This window comes from Mobula hypostoma, chromosome 26, assembly GCF_963921235.1.
Source record: "Mobula hypostoma chromosome 26, sMobHyp1.1, whole genome shotgun sequence".
Taxonomy (NCBI): Eukaryota; Metazoa; Chordata; class Chondrichthyes; order Myliobatiformes; family Myliobatidae; genus Mobula; species Mobula hypostoma.
The window spans coordinates 21,958,997-21,973,366 of record NC_086122.1 but is presented as its reverse complement, the minus strand read 5'-3'; the positions used below and the strand labels follow the sequence as shown (position 1 = coordinate 21,973,366).

Sequence of the window (14,370 nt, the reverse complement as noted above, 5' to 3'; positions counted from 1 at the left end):
TGATCCGGAGAGCTATGTGGGCTGGAGTCAGGGTCTTGTGCTTCAACACTTGGTAGGGTCACTCATGCCAACCAGGTCAAAGGGCAGAGGCCAGACAAAGAGTGGCCCACTCATCCTCCGTGCTTGGGGGTTCAGCTCAGGGCTAACAACCCTGACTGGTAAAAACAAAAATTTCACAGAAACAGCATTGAAGAATCCCCATATCATACCCATCTGTTGGGAAGAGTTTCACTAAAATATGTTTCTTATTTAGATACTAAAAGCCCTCATACACACACTGAGTGTAGGAGTGGTTTAGAGCAGGGATTCCCAACCGTTTTTATGCCATGGACCTCTACTATTAACCAAGGGGTCCGGGGACCCCAGGTTGCGAACCCTTGATTTAGGAGCCAAATGGGACTAGCTTAGATGTGATCTTGGTCAGCATTGTAAACTTGACCAAAGAGTTTGTTTCTGTGTTGTGTTCCTCAATGACTCCACATTAGTTTGGCCCAGCTGATTCCAGAGGGGCTGCATCAGGACACTGCATGGGCTAAGAGCTTCTAGAGAGACATGGGCAAGTTCTGTCGACAGAGAATGAGAAACTGAAAATTAAAATGAGTATTGAAGATAATGAGTTATGTGGATAATTATGAGAAATTTGGATAAACGGGATAGCATGATGGGAGAGTCTGTTTCCAATATAACATCATAAATTGACTGCATGTGTTTAAATTAATTCACAAAAACCCAGAAGATTGTGATCAAAACTTGTTTTCTACACAGCATGTTCTAATTTGGAATAAAAAGTTGATGAAAGCTGAGATTAAAAACCAAACGTTAAATAGGAACAAAATATATACAGTACTTGAGAGAGCTATGGAAATGAGCAGAGAATGGGCCAAATTACTTAGCCTCTTTCAAATAGCTGACACAGGCATGATAGTCTGAATGGCCTCCTTTCCATGAATAGAACAACCAGATTGTCCTTTCAATGAGGTGCCTAAACCATGATGGTCTGAATCACCTTCTTCTGGTCTTCTACACATTATGATTCCATAACTGTCTTTGAGTCAAAAAAATTAAAACCACCATCTCTGCCATCACTTCTGTGCAGTCACTGGAGAGGGTAGGGATGCAGCAGCCTGAATGAAACATTAACTTGAGGCATTTGTTTTGATTTCACTTCAGCTGGATGCCGAGGATCCCTTGGCAATATTCAAAAGAGATCAGGGAGTTCCTCTGGTGCACTGCCAACATTCCTCCTCAAATCAAAAACAGATTATTCAGCTATTCATTTATTTTTTGTTGTACACAGAATGCCTGCTGCAATTGCCAACTCAACAGCAGTACTTTAAGTCACTCAACCTACTCAATAAAACTTTGGGAGGCATCTGTGAATGTGGCAGATATCTGATTTTTTTTTCCTCTTTCTTACTGACTTCACAAGTTTGTCTTAACTGTGTTTGTAGTTCCCAGATAAAAGTGGCAGATCAATACTCCTGCAGATCTGTGCAAATAAGACTGTCTCAAGCTTTCATCACTAACTTTGCATAACTAGCAGGAGGAACTGGAGGGAAATTAGAAGCCTCATACCTGCACCCCACAGGTAAATAAGAATTTTATCTTGTTATTTATCTCTTTATCTTGTTCTCATTTTTTTTGCCCTTTATTTATATTTTCGTCTGCACAATTTGTCGTCTTCTAAGCTCTTGCTTTTTCAGTTACTGTGCTATACATTTGCTGAGTATGCCTGCAGAATAAAAAATCTCAGGGTGACATGTACGTACTCTGATAATAAATTTTACTTTGAACTTTGAAAATGTCAATTGTAATACAGGGCAAAACACTGATGAGGAGAAATTATGCCAATGAGCTGTTTCACTGTTTGGGTACGCACCAAGCCAACTTAACCCCAGTGATTTAAATCCCTCTATTCCACAGAAACTCATGTTTCTCTGCCAAGTTACCCTCTTCTCCCAGTTCCCCTCTATATAAATGTTATCCTGATTCCCCTCCTTCAAACCATTCTCTTCTACTAAAGCTTTTTGCTTTGAGATATCTCCCTGTACAGGATCAGCTCTATAGAAATTTGGGTTGTAGATTAATATTAATAATTCAGCAATTCTCTTAAACAGTTACAATATCATCTGCAATTATGGCAGCTTTGTAAACTGTAACTTGCATTGGTAGCTTCATGTATTTTGAGATTCATTGGGAATATTTTCTTAAATACACGTTAAAATCTTTCAACCAAAAGACCTTTAATAATGCAATAAACAGAAATAATCCCTTTACAATACATCGTCAGTCTTGTATGTGTAATTCAGAAATTCTTGCAGCAAATTTTAGTTCACGGATTGAAACCAAGGCATCATTGACTAGGAAGCCAGTGCAATTTAAATGTTGATTATCAATCACCCTTGCCATTTTATTGCCTCTTTTCTCCTTTCCCTATAATTGTTTTTAATGGAAGTATTGTACAATCATTTTGCATGAACCACAGTGGCTTTATTTGTTTTATATATCTCACTTTATTATTTATTTGTTGCATATATCATGTAGAACAGTTTTATTCATTCTGGAGGCATATGTTCATTTCTTTGATCTGTAACACCTAATACAGATGTTGGATACCATACTCAAAGCTGGATATTTGCACACCATTGTGTGTTCTCTTACTCTTTAGCAGAATCAGCAGTCATCTTGACCAGCCAGAATGAGCACTGGGAGGAGGAGGAGGCTGAGTGAGATGGCTTAGTTAATAACCATTATTGCCCACCTCATTTTTACAGCCCCTTTTATTGAATGTGCTGAGAAGCTGAAGGAGAAGCTTCCAGTGGTTACACAATTTCAACAAGCATTTATGGTTCTATCAGATTCCTTCTTCTTCAACCCTTCACCTTTTCCACCTATCACCTCCCAGCTGATATGGATGACAACTCTGTGGTGGGTAGACTAGTTCCAAGACCCATTATCAGTACTGTATTCATCATTTACACCAAAATCCTTGCTGCTTTCTGGTCCTGGCACAGAAATTCCTAGATTTATTCAGCTGTGTGACATTATATTACAACCCCACTACTTGTGAGAGTCATAATATAGTTGGTACAATTATGTTTCCTTTGATGTACTCAAAGCTTCCCAGAGGTTAGGCTCTCCGGAAGTTTTCATGCTGTACAGATGAGAATACTGGAATGTTAAGGTTGGCAAGGTGCCCCACTTTTATCAAAGGTGTGGAAGAATTCCACATGACACTGAAGCTGAGGGAATGTGCTTTAATGAAACATACCTGGGCCTAGAAATTTATTGCAACAACACACAAAGAAAGCAGATTTTGCTTGGAGTGCAAAGTGTTGTCCGCCATTTCTGGATATTTGGGCATTATTCTGGGTATTCTATTAAGGATTACTAGTCACACTTGCAACTGAAGAGATGCCATTTACCATGAACTTTGCTTGGAGTATTGTCATTGTTCACATGGTCCTGAAGACAACTGTCTCTGGTCACTGCTACAACTGGAATGCACTTATAGCATTAAATCCCATATTTACCACTCATCCTTCAGATCCTATCTCCCATCATCCCTGACTGCCAATCCTACAAACCTCAATCTTATCCCGAATGGAGGAGGAGAAGATGGCAGCACACGCAGCCTCTCCGGTGATGAACATCTGTTATCTGTCAAGTAGGGGACCATGCACAATTCTGATTTGATGGATACGGACGTGAGAGTATGGAGAAACATCTGGAAAACTTCTGAAATGCCCGCTTCGCTGCTGCTGCTACTGTGTGATAACCGGAATCTCCGGAGCAGAAGGCCCCGAATCCTCAGCTTTGCTTGTTCCAGCGGCCGGGGCCAGGTCGAAGGCGCTCGGCAGAGGATGGCGCTCAGGAGGCTGTATCGGAGGGGCTGGTCAGAAGCTCGGAGTTTTCGGACGGATGGACTCAGTGTCGGCTGTGATCGGCTGCTTCCAAGGCATCGGCAAGTTGACGGTGCCTGGAGGTTTATGGCAGGGAGTTTCTCCCTTTTGCCGCCTGCTATCGGGGACTCGGGAGTCGAACGACTCGGGGACTTTTGAGACTTTTTTTACCCGTGCCCATGGTTTGTTCTTCATCAAATTACGGTATTGCTTTGCACTGCTGTAACTATATGTTATAATTATGTGGTTCTGTCAATGTTAGTCTTTGGTTTGCCCTGTTTTCTGTGATATCACTCCAGAGAAACATTGTATCATTTCTTAATGCATGTATGCATTTCTAAATGACAATAAAAGAGGACTGAGTGTTCTTATAATCTAAAATTGGCCTATCTCCAATTATGCCATTATATCTGCCTTGACCCTTGACACCATTGAAGCACTAACATCTGCCATAACTCCAATTCCAGATGGCTCCACTCTCCTGCATCTTTCATTTTCCCAATGGATAGACTGACCACCATCCTGACTCCAACCACTGATGCTCAGCATTATGCACCCTCCACCACCAACAACTGCCTTGGACCAAAAATATTATTTGACTACCAGCTGCATCTACCTCACAGCTCCCTGAACCTGCTCTTGTTGGTTGCTGTATGTTGGTCCAAGAGCTGCATATACATGAAAGCTAATTTGTCGTAGCAAGGGCCACACAACAATGTTATAGCCCACCCATAAATGCAAAGTCCAAGCCCTAAACTGCAGTTTCAAGGAAAATAATTTAAGAGCAGGTCATCAAAGATTGTCGAGTAAGCATTTCACCGTGCTGCAGTGTTGGTGGAAATTTCACTCTGCTACTCATTAATATCATTTGAGAGGAGGGAAGGCTATGTGTTAAGAATCAAATGCCATAGCCCCATCAACTGAATTTTGCAAATCAATGTAATTGTTTGCAGTGCCCACTGCAGCAGTTGCAGAACACTGTTCTTTAAAGCACGCCAATTCCTGTAGCTTGTGAAATGCTGAGTGCAGAATTTCTGTAGAGAAGTCACTAAGAGCAGGGTTTAGTTGGAAGCACTATGGTGAATGAAGACAGCCATGTTATATTGCTCTCAGAGTAACACAATCAATAATACACTTAATGAACTTGAAGTAGACCATGTGTTTAATAGTCTGTTTATAGCTATCGTTACCCCACAGAAACCAATGGACTTTAACCAGGAAACATTCAACAGTTCCTGTAGACCAGGTGTTCCCAACCTTTTTTATATCATGGACCCCACTACTGACTGAGGGGTCTGTGAATCAAAACTTCTCTACTTCCACGAAGAGGACACACTCAGATTGGAGAAGCAACACCTTACATCCTGTCTGGGTAGCCTCCAACCTGAAGGCATGAACATCAATTTCTCGAACTTCCGGTAATTGTCCCCTCCCTTCATCTTTCCTCCATTCCCATTTCCCACTCCTCTCTAATTACCTGCTCATCACCTCCCTCTGGTGCTCCTCCTTCCCTTTCTTCCATGATCTTCTACTGTCTCCTATCAGATTCCCTCGCCTCCAGCCCTTTATCTCTTTCACCAATCAACTTCCCAGTTCTTTACTTCACCCCTTCCCCTCTCTCCCTTTCACCAATCACCTGCCACCTTGTACTTCTTCCTCCTCCCCCCTCCAACCTTCTTGCACTGACTTCTCACCTTTGTTTCCAGTCCTGATGAAAAGTCCTGAACTGAAACCTCAACTAATTACTCTTTTCCATAGATGCTGCCTGATGGGTTTGTGGACCACAGGTTGGGAACCCCTGCTGTAAGCCATCACTGAGCAGGGGTTATGCTCAGAAAATAAATATACTGTTCATAGGGCAAGTAGTCTGTGATGTAGATTTTCATAGCACTGTAAGCACCAGGTGTTGTGCACTACAAGGTAGCCTCACATGAGGCTATTCTGCTCAAGGATCCAAGATTCAGGGGCGGAGACAGCAGTCTTGTGAGGGGCAAGGTGTCGGCAGGATGTGGTAGAGGGAGGAGAGGAAATTCACAAGGATGATTCCAGGAATGAAAGGGTTATCATACAAGGAATGCTTGATAGCTCTGGCTCTGTACTTGCTGGAACTTAGAAGGATGGTGGGGGGGCAGGGGGAGGAATCTCATTGAAATCTTTCGAATGTTGCAAGGCCTAGACAGAGTAGATGCAGAAAGAATGTTTCCCATGGTGGGGGAGAGGACACAGCCTCAGGATAGAGGGACATCCATTTAAAACAGAGATGAGGAGAAATTACTTGAGCCAGAGGGTGGTGAATTTGTGGGATTTATTACCACAGGCAGCTGTGGAGGCCAGGTCGTTGGGTGTATTTAAGGCAGAGATTGATAGGCTCTTGACTGGACACAGCATAAAAAGTTACTGGAAGAAGGCCGGGGAGTGGGACTGAGGAGGGGAAAAATGATCAGCCGTGATTGAATGGCAGAACAGATTTGATGGGCCAAATGGCCTGATTCTGCACCTATGTCTTATGGTCCTATGGAAAACAGACTTCGGTAGTCAGGCAGGGCCATCAATCATCAGACTCATGCAGACATGGAACCTGTACATTTTCCTTTAAAGTTGACTTTTAATTGAAATTGAATTTTTTAGAGCTCAAGAACTTGGAGCTACCTGACTAAAATGTATAGGGTAAAATATTTTAGCCTCTAGGCTAAAATGTATAGGCTATAGAATAGTACCATCACATATTAAGCAGTGCTGGCATTTACCAGTGCCATTCCGATAATCTCTCAATTTATAGTAATTAGTGGGGGGATTTCATGTCTCTGACTGGATTGAGATGGTCTACTTCAACTGTGATCCTTTTGGCCAATTAACCATGTCATGCATTTTAAAGCTCTTTTCGTTACAATCCATAGAGAATACCCTTGACATACACCTCTATCCCCATGACATTTCACTCAGATGTCTGACAGATTCTCAACAGAGTCCCAGTGGCAATAAATAATGTAAATGCAGCAAAAAAAAACTCGCTACATATTTCATACAACAAAAGACAATATTTTCATGTGTCAACAGTGTCACTCGTTCTCCGATGACAGGCAATTTGTAATAACGGGGTTCAGAGATGTTGATTGAATAATGAAATATTAACATGAAATAGCACCTCCCCTATCATTCATCGTGCAAAGAGACAGCATCCATTTCTAACATGAATGATGAGCAAAGTCCACATGGTACTGGTGTGACGATTACAGAGATGGTGAGGGTGTATGCCAACTAACAGAAGCTTTTGTCTGTGATGTTGTCAAGACAGGTCTAGCAATACATTATTCATTCTGTCAAAACAACTTTAGAGAAATGCACATAATCAATTAGAAAGCTGAAGGAACAACGATATTTTCTACAAATTAATGAAAACATGTGTTCACGGAGATTCTGAAGATTAATATTCCACATCAGAGAACAACCACATAACTTCATAAACAGAGCACCAATGATTTTTTTTGTATGTCTCCCTAGATTCCTCGCTGACTACAATTTTGATCTTTTGTCTGTGATATATATATATAAAGTGTTATTGCCCGGTGTTACTTCACCACTAAGCTTGGGGTTTTAATCAATTCAGTTGAAAGGTACCTTGTAAGTAGGCAAAAGCTCTCAGCATAGAAAATCAATCAGCTGAATCCATGTGAGAAAAAAGCTAAACGTATACTATTAATTATCTTGGACACTTATGATTAACTACCTGGTAACCTATCCTTCCCTAGCATTCAGATATCTGAAATCACTGAATCAAGAGATTATTTTCCTCACAAAAACAACAATAAAATAGTGGATGACCATGAATAAACTGCAACACAATAATTTATCTTTGATCATCTTCAAAAAGAAAGAGATCTAAGCATGGTTGGGATTTTAGAATAATTCAAGTATTGAATCCTGATCTATCTGAGCAACTCCTAAATGTACAGGTTTCAGTCGCAGTTCAAGTACAAGAATGTCAAGTGATTTACAAAATATTGCATGTTTTTTTGCCGCTAAGTCCTCAAAATGGGGGAAGCATGAAAGAAGTAATTTTGACTTTGCTAAAGAAATGCTGGCACCTGAACCTGTCATGGCATGATTTGTGTAACAAAGCATGCAGAAGGTAAAATATCAAAAGAGAAATAAAATGTTAGGTCTCTCAGAATGGGCGAAACACAAACTAGATGTACGACCAACACTTTGCAGGCTTAGACTACAGAGATAAGGAGAGGCAGAATGAAAATACAGACTTTAGAAGGCACTGTATAGTATTAAAGAAGTATGAGGTTGTGTCAGTCTGGGAGAACGTTGTCAAGAAAACAAAACAAAATATGTTGAGAGATGAGGAAAGCAAGACCCAGAAGAGCCAAATGAAACATTAAAGAAGAAAGAGTACATTACCAATGAATGAATAGTTCTCATCTATTGCCATACAACAATTACCTTCAGGTCCATATTCGCTCCTTAATTTAGTAGCAGCCCTGCAACTTATTTTCTCATATACACCCATCAACTCCTTTTGCAAGTGCAATTTACATCAGCCAATTAACCTACCAGCACATCTTTGGAACGTGGGACGAAATTGGAGCTCCCAGAGGTAATACACAATTCACTCATTACCACTACCTCCCTCCTGTCTTCAAAACAATTCCATAAATATTCATTTATTCCTGAATTGCAGTTCTGATTGCTTTTAACCTTTGCAGTGTCTCTAATCACAACCAAATTCTTTATTATTCAGCCTTGCCTATATCAATATTGGCATCCTGAGAACCATAAAGAGCAGATGGGCATCAATAAATACAATAACTAATTCAGGGGGAAAAGCACCCATGATTAGGATCAGAACCCAAGTCTCTGGAACTGTGGCACAGAGGCACTAGATGCTATGTGTGGATTGGGAGTTCAACTTCTACTACTGTGTGTGGGAACTTGTATGAAGCAAAAGCACTTAAGGTCTCACATCAGCCTCAGAGAAGCAGGCATCAGGGATTTTTACGTTTGTAAAAATGTAAGGTATGTGTTGTAGATATGTATCTGGAAGGAATGCAAGAGAACCAAAAATGTTCCATTTCTTTCATTCTCTTTGGAATTCTGCCTGGAAAGAGAAGCAAGGGTAACACACACACAAGATGCTGGAGTAACTCAGCAGGTTAGGCAGCATTCACAGAAAGGGATGCAAATTTGACAATTTGGGCTGAAACCCTACATCAGGAACAAGAGAAGGCTATCTATGCCAATGGGTATCCCAATAAAATAACATGAGAGCAGGTAACTCCAAGGACAAATGTGTATAAGATGATGAGAGGCATTGATCGTGTGGATAGTCAGAGGCTTTTTCCCAGGGCTGAAATGGTTAACACAAGGGGGCACAGTTTTAAGGTGCTTGGAAGTAGGTACAGATGGGATATCAGGGGTAAGTTTTTTTACACGGAGAGTGGTGAGTGCATGGAATGGGCTGTCGACAACTGTGGTGGAGGTGGATACAATAGCGTCTTTTAAGAGGCTCCTGGATAGGTACATGGAGCTTAGAAAAATAGAGGGCTATGGGTAACACACATCAAAGTTGCTGGTGAACGCAGCAGGCCAAGCAGCATCTGTAGGAAGAAGTGCAGTCGACATTTCAGGCCAAGACCCTTCGTCAGGACTAACTGAAGGAAGAGTGAGTAAGGGATTTGAAAGTTGGAGGGGGAGGGGGAGATCCAAAATGATAGGAGAAGACAGGAGGGGGAGGGATAGAGCCAAGAGCTGGACAGGTGATAGGCAAAAGGGGATACGAGAGGATCATGGGACAGGAGGTCCGGGAAGAAAGATGGGGGGGGGGGAACCCAGAGGATGGGCAAGAGGTATATTCAGAGGGACAGAGAGAGAAAAAGGAGAGTGAGAGAAAGAATGTGTGCATAAAATTGAGTAACAGATGGGGTACGAGGGGGAGGTGGGGCCTTAGCGGAAGTTAGAGAAGTCGATGTTCATGCCATCAGGTTGGAGGCTACCCAGACGGAATATAAGGTGTTGTTCCTCCAACCTGAGTGTGGCTTCATCTTTACAGTAGAGGAGGCCGTGGATAGACATGTCAGAATGGGAATGGGATGTGGAATTATAATGTGTGGCCACTGGGAGATCCTGCTTTCTCTGGCGGACAGAGCGTAGATGTTCAGCAAAACGGTCTCCCAGTCTGCGTCGGGTCTCACCAATATATAAAAGGCTACATTGGGAGCACTGGACGCAGTATATCACCCCAGTCGACTCACAGGTGAAGTGTTGCCTCACCTGGAAGGACTGCTTGGGGCCCTGAATGGTGGTAAGGGAGGAAGAGTAAGGGCATGTGTAGCACTTGTTCCGCTTACATGGATAAGTGCCAGGAGGGAGATCAGTGGGGAGGGATGGGGGGGATGAATGGACAAGGGAGTTGTGTAGGGAGCGATCCCTGCGGAATGCTATGGGTAACCCTTTTTAAAGTAAGTACATGCTCAGCACAGCATTGTGGGCCGAAGGGCCTGTTTTGTGCTGTAGGTTTTCTATGCTTCTATGTTTCTAATTAACACCTACACTATTATGAGTAGCCCTTTTTAAAGTAAGTACACGTTCAGCACAGCATTGTGGGCCGAAGGGCCTGAATTGTGCTGTAGGTTTTCTATGTTTCTAAATAACACCTACACTAAACCAGTCTCCTGGACAGAAGAGCACTGGAAGTTTAACCTAAAACAAAAATACTCAGTACATCTGGTAGAACCCAAGGAGAGAGAAATTAATGTTTCAAGTTAATGATTATTTATCAGATTAAAGTTTAACCTCCAACTGAAACTCTCATTCAGGCTTGAATACAATGCTACCATGCTTACAGACAGGACTTGCATTCATAGTAGGAGGCTGCCTAATGCCAAAATGTGGAAAGAAACTGTTGTTTTGGCAATCATTTTACTCTTGGTCAGTCCAGTATCATCACCCAGTGATTGCAATTTGCTCACTGCCTATTTAATACATCTCATGAAATCTGGACTGGATACAGATCATCTGCATATAAGACTACCATTCCTCCTGCAGCCTCACGAGAAACTGATGCAGGTCCTATTTGCAGTGTCATTTCTGTATCTGTTTCACATGGCCCCCAGTTCCTATACCAGAACTCCCACTTGTGGAGAAGAAGAAAACTAGATATCAAAAAATCAAGAAGGGATTCAGAAGAAACCTTTTTTAAGGTGCATGCATTTAGAGGAACAATTTAGGAAACACGAGAAAGAGAAGACAATTCAGTATCTTTTGGCTTCCACCTGATCACAAGCATGCTTCTTCTCTCCATTGGTGCCTCTTCTCTGCAACTCAGAACATCTTAATAATTTTTCCCAATTCTGATGAAGGCCAATGACTGAATCATTGATATTCATGGGGAGTGACTAACCTGAGGCTTTATCAGTTGGTGGCCAAGAACCAGGCCTGGATACAGGACCTCAATGAGACAGGCCGTGTACTGCACTTAGCCTTGATAGAGCCAGACTCCCCAGTGCTCTGAACCATATTGAAAGAAGCAGCATACCCAGGGCAGACACTGAGTGATTGTGGCCCAAATGACCAACAGTGCCAACAAATCAATTTTGCTAACTTACTAATTCTGAACTTTTAGCATTTCTTTTTGCTTCTCATGCTAATTGATATTCTCTTCAATTTTACCTAGTAAGCTCCCCCACACTTCTCAATCACCACTTACTTCTAGTTTTGCTTGTTCTTTACTGTTTCTTAACTATTTTTTTTAATCTGTGCCATTCTTATCAGGAACCTTTCCTAGTCCGACCATCCTCTCAAGAGCATTACCTTCCTCCTTTCTCCAGAACGTCCATAAATATTGAGTTATCTTTGACTTATAGTTTTAACTCTTTTTAAATTTTGTAGTAACTCTAATAAAAATCAAATTACTTGGCTAGTCTCTCCCAATATCAATATTGACTTATCGTAGGGATAATAGATGTCAGATGGTCATCAATAAATTCAGTAACTAATTCAGGAATTCTGAAGATAGACAGTATCGAAGCTGTACAATTTAGTATGTCAAGGAGTAGACTAGGAGAGGGAAGGATGCATGTGTGAGATAGAAACATAGATCAAGCAAGCTCATTCTATATAACATGCAATACACATGAAACTTGAAACTCCAGGTCCAATCATTTTTTAGAATTCACCTCATAGTGGAGTGAAACAGGCACAATTATGACAGCTAAAGTTGTTCAGATACAATCAGGAATTTTAATTCTGTATATGACAAGTTATAAAAATGCATAACATTCCTTAATTTACACAGTGCATTGCTACTTTCTTCTCATGCTTCATTTTAAATCGTTTTTGTTAGTTCTGAGTATTCTTTTTCAATGTTTCAGCTTTTCTGTAATCATTTAAGTTTAGATGTTAAATGTACCAATGTTTCTTTAGAGCTCACGCTATAAATAGGGAAAATTTATTTGGCTGAAAGAACCTCATCAACACCCTGTTTTCCAGCCAATTGGAGCTTAGGATGCTACAGTTTGAGCTGCTGTCTTCAAAGAGATAAATACTGGAATGGGTTTGGTTAATAATTTAATCTATCTTTCCAATGCAAATAACTACCATCATTACCCTTTCTATCAAGTGAAGACTTCTTGTTACTTTTCTTGATCATTAAGCAGAAGTGTGGATAACAGGAATTCTTTTCAAACTAGATGCAGTACCCAGTAAACAGCATGAGTGGTTCAAATATTGATTGGTGAGGGAAACGAGCATCCTCCAAGAATACTAGAACAAAGTAAGATGCATTCCACTGACAAGCTCTTCATCAATTCATTCTCACTCCTGCGGGTATCATAAATTGAGCAGCAGTTTGAGTAGGAAACCCCTGCAGCATAGTTAGACCAAGGCTGTGATGCAGTTATAATGCTGTTTTTACTGAGCTGTGAGCAGCTGCAGAAATGTGCTGGGTTTCATTCCGACTCTATCCTTCAGTTGCTTGGGACACACTCAAGAGATACACAGTTCCTCTGTTGGGTTTGAAGCTGCAAATGAAATAAACCCCAGAACATCACTGAGTCAGATAGTTCTTTTGTATTTTCCAAACTTACTTTTTATATTCTTCAAGGGTGTGAACATTCCAAAAGACTGCATTCACAGCAGGAAGTTATCTACATGCATGTAAAAGAACAAAAGGAAACTGTTGCATTAGCGACCATTTTATACTTGGTCATCACCTAGTGATTTCAAAATGCTCACTATTTAGAATACCACATAAGATCAGGATTGAGCACGGATCTAACCTGGGCAAAACAATTAACTTTTACCAGCTTACTGATATCCCAAATTAAAATGGGCAGCATCCTCTGTTTCCAATATAAAAAAATGACTTGCATTTACATCGTAAACACGAGGAATTCTGCAGATGCTGGAAGTTCAAGCAACACACATCAAAGTTGCTGGTGAACGCAGCCTGGCCTGCTGCGTTCACCAGCAACTTTGATGTGTGTTACTTGCATTTACATAGTGCTTTGCAAGACCTCAGGACTTTCCAAAGCACTTAGCTGTCAATGAGAAGCAGTAACAATGCACAATTGTGATCAATTACAGAACCAACATTGAAATAAAAATCGAATGCCAAAATTTTTAATGCAAAACGGCCACGGTCCTGTCAATTGCCCATGAGAAAACATGATCTCGACGAAGCCACAAATTCAGACTGGTTAATAAAGGATTTGGAATGGGAGCCAAAATAGTTCCTCACCCACTTCTCAAGGAAAACATTGGCACGGTATGTTTAATAAATACTTTTCAATTCAGTACCATAAAATATTGTGAGTAGTAGCTGTAGTCACTGATGGAATGCTGCTGTTTATTCGTGTGCTACATTCAGCTCATCAACTGAAGCTGATGCAATTTTAAGTAAAATAAATCATTCCTTTTTTTATGCAGTGATGTATAAAACCCTAGAAATTGGACCAAACCCATTTTTTTCCAGTGTTGTGCAATCCAATTTCAATTTCACGTGGAATCAATGATCATCTCCGGGTAAGATGATGGTAATGATAATTTTGGACCAAGCGCAAGCTGTTATTCACGATGTGTGATCTTTTTCTGCCACCCATGTGCCCCTGCTTGCACACTGGTTACACAACACCCATTACCACTCACATCAGAGTGTATTGGAGCTCAACGCCCCACACTATACCTCTCATAACGAGGCTTCCCCAGAACTAGGAGTACTTTGTTCCAGGCGAGTGGTTCCCAACCGTTTTTTATGCTATGGATCCTTACCACTAACAGAGAGGTCTGTGGACCCCCTTTTGGGAATCCCTACATGAGGTTTTCGCTTTTCTCACCGTCTAAAAACACACTCAGCTGAAAGGAGAAAAGCTGACTGGGCACGTTCAGAATTGATTGCAGGCTGTTCACACACTTTCTAAAGTCCAAAGATCTTGCCGCAATTAACCCTGAGTTTTCTTATCCTTCT

General features: G+C 41.2%; 1 protein-coding gene across 10 annotated transcripts in view; it reads right to left on the bottom strand.

The window, feature by feature from the left end:
• Window positions 1-14,370, bottom strand: part of LOC134338201 (disks large-associated protein 2-like) — a 787,855-nt gene that overhangs the window by 411,858 nt on the left and 361,627 nt on the right. The gene's annotated exons all lie outside the window — the stretch shown is intronic.